This window comes from Dromaius novaehollandiae, chromosome 2, assembly GCF_036370855.1.
Source record: "Dromaius novaehollandiae isolate bDroNov1 chromosome 2, bDroNov1.hap1, whole genome shotgun sequence".
Taxonomy (NCBI): domain Eukaryota; kingdom Metazoa; phylum Chordata; class Aves; order Casuariiformes; family Dromaiidae; genus Dromaius; species Dromaius novaehollandiae.
In genome coordinates, this window is record NC_088099.1 from 111,063,654 (window position 1) to 111,076,582 (window position 12,929).

General features: G+C 34.4%; 1 long non-coding RNA gene across 1 annotated transcript in view; it reads left to right on the forward strand.

Moving 5' to 3' along the window:
* Positions 1–12,929, forward strand: part of LOC112991981 (uncharacterized) — a 30,589-nt gene that overhangs the window by 2,857 nt on the left and 14,803 nt on the right. The window contains exon 2 of the long non-coding RNA XR_003261405.2: positions 1,735–1,876. This is a non-coding gene — a long non-coding RNA (uncharacterized LOC112991981). The remainder of the gene's footprint in view (positions 1–1,734; positions 1,877–12,929) is intronic.

Sequence of the window (12,929 nt, forward strand, 5' to 3'; positions counted from 1 at the left end):
CTGTTACTGATAACAGCAGATAACTAGTTAGTAAATGAAACTCTGATACAACAAATACTTAAACAAAAGTTTACATTACAATAACTGAGAAATAACTCATAATATGCTTACATTACTCTGCAATTTAATCAGAGAAATCCTGTAAAATGTAGAGCATCCTGGCCTGTCATTTACTCTAGTACGCCCAGTAGTATAGAAAAAAAAACTATGTTCATTTCTGATTTATTACTGGTCTCTCTCAGTGCACCCCTTCTAATTTACTGATCACAAAATTGAATATACATTTTCCAATTCTGAGGCTGACTCTTGGGTCAGGCAGAAGTGATGGGGAAAGACAGAGGTGGTGAACACTGCCGACAAAAATCAAACATATTAAAAAGAGAATCTATCTTTGTGATACGGACAGTCTTTTTTTGGTTAAGATAGCACTGCAAGTAGTTTCAATGTCCTCTTTCAAAAATGTTCCTCTTAATTTCATACTTTTGTAACTTTAGCTATTAAATATTGGTACACCTATGACATGCTGACTGCATTGATTATGCTGGCAAATGCTCATCTTGTTGAAGAACAGTTCTATGAAGACCAGAAGTCAATTCAGATATTACTTATTTATCACTAGCCATGGGATCTTCTGCACAGTACAAAAGTTAGTTTGTTACTACTCTTGATTTTGGTTAGTTTAATTCTTGAGTGGTTGGAAAGTATAACTGCAAGCAGGTAGTCTTTCTCCCAGAAGTTATTTTCTAGTAACTTTCTTTACATCTCTATCTAGCCTGCTCCTTTATTTAAGAGGTGGGCTGCTAGGGAAGATCTGTTAGGAGACTGGATTATAGAGTATTTAGTGCATTGATGGCACCCGGATGTCTGTCTTCATTTAATCTGGCCTAACAGTTTGATTTTGAATCTGAGAACATGTCAATGAGAATCATTCACCAATTCTTCCAAAGGCCCTACTTATCTGTGAAAAATAGAGAGCTGAAATATTGCACATGGAAGATTAAGAGAAAGAATGTTTTCTTCATGAAAATGCAGTACTAGTACTGTCTGTCATATGAAATACACAGCAAGTACAATTATAAGAAAGAAAAAAGTCCTTGAATATTCTGCAAATGATTTCACATTCCTTTTTGGTAAATGATGTCAGCACAGCTATTAAAGAGAAATATGGATACCGTTCACTGAACTTCATAGTGCTGCACATGGGAAAGAAAGCTGCTATCTGATCTCTGTGACAAACTACTTCTCGAAGCATTAAATATAGTCTTGTTGCTTCTCATCATTACATATGTGATGGCTAGTGATTACTGATAATATAAATGAAGATTCTTAAATCCAAAGAAAAGCAAAGTAGAAATATGTAAAATCCAACTTCCAGTATATTTACTATTTTGTGGACTACTTCTATTTTCATTAGCATCTTGTGGGCTAATAAAAGCATTAGTTATTTTAATTAGACAGTTACAAGTTTTGGAAATTAGCAGAGGGTACTCTTCTACTCACGTGAATAAAGCCTTTGGTCTGACCAGTCATGAGCTATTTATTTTACACAGATAATAGTCTTTAGGTCCCATACAAGAGTCTGACTGGCCTGAATATTAAACCGTCTTGTAACTACACAGAGCAAAGGCTCAACTGAAACAAAGATAAATTTTTCCTCCAGTCACTGCACAGAACACATTTACTCCACCACACATGGACTCATTAATTAATGACATATTTTAAATTGTCCTTTAGTCCTCTGCTGTGACAGTCATCCTGTTGAGTTATGGTTCTCAGATACCAGGGGATGGTAACTGGAGGCCTCTGCCAGAAAGTGAGTCTGGAGAGTCTTGAAAACTAGTGAAGCTTCCCTGCACAGGCACATTGTCTGGGAAAGGTAAGCTGTTAATAATTTATCAACTGTGAAATGGAATGAAAGCATATTTATTATCCTTAATATGATTTTGTCATTTCTTTCCTAAATATTTGTACAATGCTTTGCAGCTATAAAGGAATTATTAGAAGATCAGTTTTCTGTCATTATTGCTTTGTCTGTGCCCTCAGTCAGTCAAGAGAAAGATGACTTGGGAGCTTACTTGTTCAGGCAGGCAAGCCTGTCTTTGCTACCTCTGACTGTTCTACAGGATAGTAAAATCATAAAACTTTCTTTTTCTGTTTTTTTGTTTTTAATTCAAATGCAGAAGTTACTCTGCAAATTTTTGATTAATTTATTTATTTTCCTTTTGGCTTCAAGTAATGAAAATACTTATTCTAATGTAGCACCACTACACACCTTTTTGATGGTAGCACTCAGGCAGTTACTGCATAGAAGACACTGGGAGGTTCAGCTGATCTCAGATACTATTGATTCACACATGGCAACACACTGAATGACAGAAGCAACAGGTCCAATGATGTCAGTAAATCAACTGCAGCTTGTGTGCAAGATTTCTATTGTTTCATATAGTGATGCATCTTACAATAATGTCCTATTAGAGATCTGCAGATAATTCCTTTTATTTATTAGTAATGAATGATTCTTAATTGGAGTGTCTTGTCATATACAGGGCAGGCCTAGGCGATCAAGAAAGTGATGAGTTTGGATGCTGCAATGGCTTTTTAGCAGAAAGAAAAATGATTTTCTTGTTTTGCTTCTTGTTTCTCACTTACATGCATGTGATATGAAAAAAAAATGCATAGCAGTATAAGAAAACTCATATGGCATCATGCTGTCAGTGTGCTTGTATGCACTGAAATGCCATAAAACCTTCAAACTAGTATGCCAAATAATGTTCCTTCTTCATTCAGTTTATGTTAATAAAATAGCTGCTGACTGTATAGGACCATGTAAGTGCAAGCTGTAAATGACGTACGAGAACTAATATAAAAGTCCTGTTTTGCCTCAGCTTCCTGAAGAGACTATATGCATCACATACTGTAGTGCACCAAAAAATAAAATGAAAAATATTACTCTAAATCTTCATTTATAATATTTAGACATTGTACTCCTATTGGTTTCAACAGGCTTCAGCACCAAAGTTCATTTGAGGACACAGGCCTTAAAGTTAACCCCATTACAAATCATTAAAGCTAATATAGCAAATAAACTTTATACCTCTCCCTGCACTCTTCAGAAATAATTTCTTTTTTATATAAGTTTTCCTTTGGCTCAGTAGACTAGTGCAGATCAATGTTATTCAAGCTGTGGTGCCTGAATAAATGATGATACTTGATATATCAGGAGATGACAAACAAAAGACTGCCAGAACCTTTCAGTAGTGAGGCAAAAGCCTTAGGGACACATTTATTTTGTTTATTCTTAATATTTGCATTAAAATGGATGTAATTATAATAGAAAAAATATAACACTAACATTTTATTTACTTGAAAATACTTTTTTCATTTACTGTCTTCTGCATCTCATTGCCAAACAGGACTGGGATATAAGAGAAAATCTATATTTTTTATTAAAAAAATATATAGAGAGAGTTAAAAAAGGTGCTGCCTTGTTGTAAAACCAGGGTTGAGAAACCCTGGTCTGCATGACCCAGGGGATTGAGTGCTGTATTAACCTTTGAAACTTTGGCTTTAGGTCAGACTTCCTTTCTAATCTTATGCTAATCACTATACCTTCTCGGTGCCTTCCTCACTTGTAAATGAGGAATAGGCTTTATATCTATTTAATTAAAATTAAATTAAATGAATGTAAGATATTCAAATACTGTTGTGTCAAAGACTACAAATATATAGAGCTCTTTGGTCCTGTTTCCTTCCACTGCCATCACCTCCTCATTCTTTCTCAGAAAATTATCAACAATAAGACTATGTAGCTTATAACAGTTTATTACAATGCCTTTCTCATTTGTCACTAAAGTTTTAGGTTTCCTGCATGTGCGGTAATGCAAAGCTTCCTAATGCTACTATATATTCACTTTGCAATCCTTTGCAAAAATTCTTCCATATTTCCAGAATCTTATTTAAAACTGACTTAGCAGTTAAGATTCCCCATGGTTAGGTACATGCTGACTAAATCTGTTCTGTTGGAGACAGTAGAGAAGCTTTCATCCACATCAGTGGAGAAAATTATGGTCCTTATCTTCCAGTCACATCTCTTTCTACTTGCCTTTTTGGGAGGAAGGACTGTTTTCTCTGCATTGTCTGCCACTGGGAATATCCTTCGTGCAGATATTCATACTTTACATTAACACTATATCATATGTATATACTATTATATGCATACTATATCATAATTTACCTGATAAAGGTCTGACAGCATTTTACCCTTAGTCTCGTTAGACTAGTCCAATGTCTTTGGTAAAGAGTGATGCGTTTCTAGCTTAGGCTTCTAACTACTACCTCTCTTCACTGGCTACACAGAATATCTGGGCTCATAAGTTAAGCACCTGTGTTAGGCACCTAAAAGTTAACATGAATTCCATTTTGGATACATTTAGATTCTTCTTTAAAATGCATTCCTTGACTACATCTCCTACCTGTTACCTGCCTCTGCCATCATTTCACTTTTATATTTTAGCTTTCAAAGGAGCACTATACACAAAGTGATATTTCATAGTCAGGAGGTAAATTGAAATGACTTCTAGCAGTCACGGCAAGAAATCACAGTGAAATCTTAGGGTTCAAGCATTAAATTCTGAGCTGCCTGCTGTTGATCTCATTTTATCTTTGTAATATCCACAGTCAGTCTGAGGTCCAGTCAGCATGAAGAGAGGAGACAGATCGGTGTATTTCTCCTCTATATTTGCAGAAGTTGGTATTAGAATGGTGGTACCCTTCTTTCTTTAATGCAAAAATATGTAGGAGGAATATCACCTACATTGCTTTGTCTCTTAGTTGCGACATGTACACCTGCCTGGACACCCTGCATTCCATAATACACTTATAAAACAATTCTGGATTGCAGGCTATACGCTCACCAAAGCTTAATAGTCATCACTTCTAACTCAAGGGTCTTGAATATGTACCGTGTCACTTTGATATTCTGTCTTGACTGAGAAAATCCTGAGACATGACAATAACGTATAAGCCATGGAAGCCAATACATCAATAAAAGAGCTAACAACATTCCCCGCAATGATTTGCAGGAATAGATACAAGTTGTTGTACAAAGTGCACACACAAAAAAATGGAAATAATCAGAAATCAGTTCAGTTTTAAAGGAAATTGTGTTATTTGTTGTTATAATTCACTAGAAAGCGAGATGACACTGGTGATAGGAGTGCTTGACTTGGTGAAGGTCCAGGCAAGTTTTATGTGTGATTTGTACTTTCTGTGGCACAACGCATAGTCTATTCAGCGTGATAGCCAGTCTGTTACTGATAAATGCTTCACCTCGCATCCTCTTCCTGCCCCAGAGCATGTCATTTCTTGTCAGAGAAATCTTTCCTCAAAGTCAGACTCCTCTGCTACCTCCTTGCAACTAACAGCTCAGAAGACTTAATCAGCAAGTTAGTTACATTCAATTAACTGGGTTTTTCAGATGTGTTTTTGGAGTAATTTCACTTTCACTCGCCTCAGTGCAAATCATTGGGTAGAAATTGCTTGGACACTCTATTGTGTCCTTCCCAACTCTGTGCACAGCCCTTCATAGCTGTGCCTTCAGTATGCAGACTTCAACGGCAAGGCAGTCAGCCTGCAATATGACATCATGGTCCATCAGCATGTCAGACCACTGCACCTAGGGCAGATTGCAAAGGTGGAACGTCCCCAAATTAAAGGACAAGTCTCTTTATTGTACCAGGTAAACACATTGTTCTATAGTTTGTACACAATTTTTTTATGTATACACTTGTGTGTATATATACATATATATATATACTTTGTGTCTATTCATACTATTTTTTTTTTAATCCAAGAAAGATATAGTGTAACTGAAAGAAGAAAGTTAGGTCAGTTGTCCAGTTGTCCAGCCTCAACATTCCCTGTGAAATGATAGATAATGATACATGTATTTGATTTTTTTTCAATAAAATTTATAATAATATGAAATTTTCATTCTACTGATTGGACTTTGAACTGTCATAGCTTAAAGACTGATTTTCTTACTGCCTAGCTCAAATTTTTAATCAAAACTATTGCTAAACAAGATAGCTAAAGTCTGTGGAGTTTGCAGCAATCATATATGCTGTGTTTATGATTTTAAAATTTATCATCTGCATAAGGGGTGATGTTGGTTGGATTTGCGTTTTTATTGTGGTTTCCTTACCTGCTTAGTACTGATTCACTGACAAAAAAAAAAAAAAAATCTTAATTTGAAAAAAAATATATTGGTTTTAACCAAAATTGAAAAGACTAAAACTTTGTGACTTGTACCTTTACCTTATGATTTTACGGCAGTCATCTCTTTATGTTGGAATTCCAAATCAGTTTGGCAGTTAACACCCTGTTTATTTTCTGATCAAGTGTATTGATCTGATTGTAAGTTCGCTGAGGTGATGTCAAAATACATCAAATGTGACAGAAAAAAGATTAGACCCCCTTAGTCAGGACTCAGGGAGCAGATATTGGAAATCTGTGTTATTCCAATATAATTATACTTTCTCTTATACAACTTCAAGTCTTTTTCTCACCTTGCCCTCTTTATAGATTAGATACTGAAAATGAAAAGAAATATTAGGAGTCCTTTAACCTGCTTGTTTCACGGTTTCAAGATCATCAGTATTTTCTGCATTATAATATAGGTTTTGATCAGTGTTGGTTATGGTAACAGTTTGTCTAAAAACCTAGTTCAGAAGATATTTGAGAAGTGAAGTTTTCAGAAGAAGTTGCAATTCTTGTCTACCAACCTTCATGTCAATCTGATCTCCATTGCAAAAGTAAACTGACAAAGTGCCTACAAACACTGCGTATTTAGGAAAGTGACACAAGACACCTCTTATGTATATTAATTCTATATGTTCATTAAGAAAAGACTGGAACATTTATCTTTGAATATATCATGCGGAACATAAGAATTGCAATTTCATATATTTCACAATGGAACATACCTCATAATAAAAGTGTCATTTCAGAATTATAAAGACTTTTTAATACTCACATTATAACAAGTGGTAAAATCCAAACATGCATAAGATAAAGTATTTATTTAACTATTAATATAACCTAATCTAGTTGAAAATTTTTAGCATATCAACTGTGTATCTATATTGGAAGAGTTTATGATTCCTGAATCTTAAAAGGTCTCAAGGCTTTCAAAGGTGTATTCCTCCATCCAGCACTTCTTCTTTCTTCTCCCCTTCTGGCTTTTTTAAACAAGAGGCTCTGAAATATTTTGTAAAAAATTTTACCTGTATATGTAGCTACGAAGAAGTGTAATCACTGCTGAAAGTCGTCTTCCTTCAAAGAAACTGCCAAAACCTAGCACCAAAACCACTCTCCTCTGCCACTGAGCTGTAAGAAAAGTAGCACAAGTAAATTCTCTTAAATCTTGTTATAAGAAAAACATATAGAAGGAAATTAATAAATTTATGTCTGTTACTTTCCTTAAAAAATGTATTGGGAGGGAAGAACACCCCCAACCTACTTCCTTTCTGAAAATATAGCTTTTATAAAAGAACTTAATATTGTATTACATTTATAGTTTAATTTTTTATATTTAAATTTAAATCATAGATGTTAAGACCTAGGTTCTGCTAAGATTGTTTTCATATACTGAAATTGTTATTCTATAAGCAGTTATTTATGTTGTTCAAGATATATCTTTGAGGAAAGAGTTAAAGAGGAAGTCATGTAAACACTGGTAAAGTATTGAAGTCAGCTATTTATATTTGCCTTTTATTCTCATTTTATTTTATCTGTTTTCAGAAATATTACCCTTCCAGATGTCTGGCTTCTGCTGCTTAATTTTGCTTTATTATAAATTTCTTAATTAAGATTTCTATAAACATATTCTGGAGAATGAGGCATAAATACAGTCGGTGAGAAGAAAGCTACTGGCTTTAAATATGGTATAAATATCAACTTCTGTCAATTACAATGGTTACTTAAATTAGGCTTAAAATGTATCTTTCATTAAAAGCTTGAGGGAGAATCTATAAACCAGACTTTATACACAGGAGATTAAAGAGTGAGGCTTCCTCTCGATTTGCTAGCTCTTAAGTCCACATAACTGCTTATGTTTTGCTCATTATTGTACTGGTGAATGAAGTTTAAAATTACTGAGATCAGTTTTTAGCTGGCAATATGCATGATACTGTGCTTGATAAGGTCACATCAGATGTGCTAATAAGCTTCTTCATAGCTGTGCTCAATTTAAATGAAATACATGCTGCTTGTGATACCTGTGACACGCTCAGCAGACAAGGATGTGAACGTTTCATAGAGCTGTCTCTGTCCCACCATTCCTGTTTCACACTCTGAAAGTATCATCTCAGAGCTCAACCCAATTAAAATCAGTAGGAGTTAATGTCAGTACAGTTGGTTTGAGCTTCAAAGCATAAAAGTCTGGATTCTGTAGCGTGTTCATCTGTATACTTTTGAAAGGATTCCTAAATAATTCTACTGTATGTTGTTTTCCATATGAGATCAGGCACTGAGAAGATGAGAAGGTGTGTGAGTCAGTATAAAACATAATAGTTTAATGTTTTCTCTCTAATTATGCATGGATTATAAAATTAAGCCTTTAAAAACAATAAAAAAAATTGGAGAGGGTCTTCTCACTAGTCTGGCAGTTTTTCTAGGATTTCACAACCCTATATTTAACCCTAATGAATTCTATTAAACTTGTAACTGCAAAATCATATCATATTTAATATCTTTCCTGCACAATGTTGCAGTTCCACACCCTATTTTCATAATCAGAATGAATAGATTTTGAGTTTGCTACAGAAATATTAAATTAGTCTGTATGTATACAAGATCAAAAAGGAGAAGACAAATCTGTGTTAACCATATTACTTAGCTCAGTTTGGTATTCTGCATTTCAGTCAGACAACTTCATCTTCTTCAGATTTATATATATATTATTATACATATATATTATGCACACACATGCATAGATATAATTCCTATATTTAGGGGAAAAAAAAACAAGGTTGGAAACTTTTTGCACAGGGTAACTAGTTTCACATAAAAATAAATGATCATTGCTGTTCATAAAATATATGGTAGAAAGTAGCAAAGATAGTTCTTCCTTGAAATTTCACACTTGTTTTCAACAAGTGAAGAAGTGTGTAAATATGCAATATGGTCCCTTCCACCACTTCAAAACACTGGCTTATATTTTGCTTTTTATCTTGTGCGCATACGGGTCTGCACCCAATGTTTTATTATCTGACTTACAACCTTTAATAAATTTCCTTAACAAGAAATCTAAAATATAGAAATGCTGTGTATAAAAAAGAGCAAACAAAGGTACATTGTCTTCAAGTGAAGGACTATTTGTAGAAAAAAAGAGCTTGGCCAAGAAAAGGCCATAATTTGCCCCTCATCTCTTTTTCTTATGTGTGTGTTTTTTTCCCCATCCATAGTAAGAGACAATGGAAGACCATGAATTTTTTAAATTGGGGCCAAGATGCAATACCGTTAATGCTAGTGAATCATGGCATATGTCATAAATAGTCTCATAAAGTCCCACAGTTCCATGAAGGCACTGGTGAAGGAAAAAGAGTTTGGTGTTGGAAAGATAAGCAGGCTCACATGGTTTATAGGATAACCAAAATAATTTATTTTCCTCTGTCAGTTTTTGCAGATTATTGTTAAATAGCTTTTTATTTTCTCTCCATTGCCTGCTATCCCACTAAGGTTGTGGAAACTAAGTGTTGGAGAAAACTATATTTATAACTCAAACTAAAATCCTATCTCAGACTTGGAAACACACCGTTATTTTCTTTATTAGATGTCTATTGAAGACAAGTTTCTCTATGTAAAATAACGTACCTTTTGGAAGTCAGCAAAATGAGTTTTTCAAAACTTTTTCATTTTTCTCAGTCTCACTACTTGTCGCAAATTGTATTGTCAATGCTCTGATTAAAGTCTTCCAGAGAAAATATATTGATAATCACAGTAAATTGTTTTCTGTTCTCACTTTTGTGGAATTTTGTCCAATTTAGGGAAGTATTTAACATCAACAAATATTTTGGCATAGAATATTAACTTTTATTCTAAGTTTTAAAGGCATCATTCTGAGTTTTAAAAGTAAAAAAACCATGTAAACTTGAAGAATCTTTAGACTAATAAATACATGGAAAACAAATGTGCAATAGTTACAATGCCTACAAAATTCAATAGTATAACGTGAAGTCGTATTGCCTCCTCTTTGCCCTCCAAAAGAAAAAGAAAATGTCTTATTCTGCTTTGTAGGATGTGATCTTTGATATATAAAGAAGCTAAATGTAAACCTTACCCTTTGGGATAAACCCTTGTTAAGAAGTTCCTTTTTTTCCAAATGAAGAATGCAGAAATGGGGAAAATGATTGTAACAGCACAATTTTTGCATATTTGGGCTTGGTGATGCTGGAAGCCACTACAAAATAATGCCTGGTATAGTGACACCTCTGAGAATTTCTAGCTGTAGAAGCATACGAGCCCCCAAATGCAGTGTCTCCAATCATGCTGAAACAAGGACATGTGAATAGAGATAAATGCATTCAAATGCTTTTCTGTCTTACAGGTCATTACGTTCTCCTGAATTTGGTTGCTAATTCCAGACTTCACAGCAGCTCTGCAGCCTAGAGTCGGTCTCTCAGTTGCTTGGACTGAGAATTTACCTAGAGCTTGCCTTACATCCCTTTTGCCCATATGGCTAAATTTCTTTAAAATAACAAGGCAAGCTGTGGGTGCATCAGTGTTTCACTTTGGTAAGGAACTGGGGCTCAGAAAGAAATCTTATCCAGGTTTGAGAGCTCAGAAGTATTCCCAAATCCTGAGCTATGTAAAATAGTTCATGATCTATGCAGTTCTTTGTGCCTTCTCGCAGTCCTTTGTCTCTAAGCAGCTGACAATTTTGTCTCTGAAATTAACTTAGTTTACAATAGAATATAGAAGATCAGAGAAAGGTGCATTGTCTTTTTGTTCTCTATGGATACAAAAGAGCAGAAGGTATTTGTGATCCAGCCCATCTGTAACCAGAAACTTGTGAAACTTTCATGTTATTCTTGTAAATGTGTTTATTGTTTAAATAGAAGTAATTATTTTTCTTCCCCGCTGGAAGCTTCAAATTGAGCCAAATGTCTTTAGCATTCTGCTAGCAGATATAACATTTTATAATAGTGCACATATGTTCAATTGTTTTTATGGAGGAGATGGCAGGTAGTAACAGTCATTTGCTTAAATATGTATATTCAGATTTTAGAGAAAGAAAATCTACCATCTAGCACTATGGTGATTATATGAGCAAATATTCAATGACAGCTGCTTTTAAAAATGCTGCAGTTTTATTGCACTATATTTTACTATGATTTTGAAAAACCTGCTTTTGCTTTTTCCATTGTTTGGTTGGTATTCTATTGTCTCTAGAACTGTCTAAATTTTATTACTACATTTGGACTTTTCCCCATTACTGAGGTCAGTGGAAACTGCATGCAAACACAAGAGGAAAGAGTACATCAGTAGGTTACACAAAAATATTTTATATAGCTAAATATGTTTTCTCACTCACTGCAGGGCTAATTAGTGGACTAAAAGTATTCTGCCTTCAATAGTTATAAGTTAGATTCCATAGAAGGACCTAAATGCTTTATTTCACTCTGAGAAAGACCTCATGAGTACTTCCCTGCTGTGTTTGGAGTGTTCCCCAGCTTGACTTCAAACTGGGACAAAAATCAGGCTCTAATTAGTTACCTTCTTGTACCTACTTTAAAACAAGTATTTTAAGTGATATATGCAAAAATTTACTGTTTTTGGAGGAATGTCACCCTTCCCACAAAAATGACCTACTCCTACCTCTTCAGAGGAGTGTGTTCATGTCTTTTCTAATATGAACTGAATCATTCATTCAGGTCAGACCTTTTATATCACGTACATGAAGTATTTTGTGGTGTAACTGCTAAAACTTAGCTTTCCTACCTGCTAAGCTTGGGCATCAATAACATCTGTGCAGACTATCCTTTCAAAAAGACAGGGCTCATCCAATCTGAAATATTAAAAGTAGGTACTTGATCACAGATAAATAATTGAAAAGCTTATGATCCTGACAGGATAGAAATATAAAGTCCCTTGGAGAGACAAGTAACTTTAAAGGCCAAGCTTCAGCATTATTAAATGAGCACTGATTTTAGTGAATCCACTGTTTCTAGGATTCTATTCTATTTAAGATGCCTAATTCTCCCCATATACCTCATAAGGGTGATAACAGATGCTGAAAGGGTAGCTTAATATGTGTGACTCCTCTTATTTTCTCTCTTCCAGTCATTTCAAGAGTGAAGTCCAAACTGTATTAAAATCCACAAGATTTTATTTTATAAGTTGGATGAACATTTTTTCTTTTTGCTTCTTTCCTTTATTTAATTTTCAGGAGATACCTTTCAAATTATACCTTTCAGCCTAGGGACCTTTTTTGTTTTGGAGGGTTTTGTTTGATTAATTGATTTTATTGAGTAAGTCCTAGGTGCTCAAAAACTTGTCTTTGTTTCCAAATTGCAGTGGCACAAGAGATACAACCTCCCAGTTGCCTTCACTTATCTAGTTTATACCAATAGATCATCTTGATTACAACATTGCTTCTGATATTCCTTCTTATCTCTCCTCTTCAACGTATCAAGGGAGTAAATTGTCCAATTTCTTGTCCATTTGGAGCATGTATGAAAAATAAAACAAAAAATACATTTATGTGATTTTTAAAAACTTCTTGGGTATAAATTGAAGCAACTTTATTGCTTTCGCTGTTTATTTTTCAGTATATACTAACAGTAGTGTTGTCCCAGAGGTCACTTGTCCATTGTTGTCCCTTGCCTATGTGAATGGCATGTTGTTGCCTATCTGAAAACTGGCTTCCC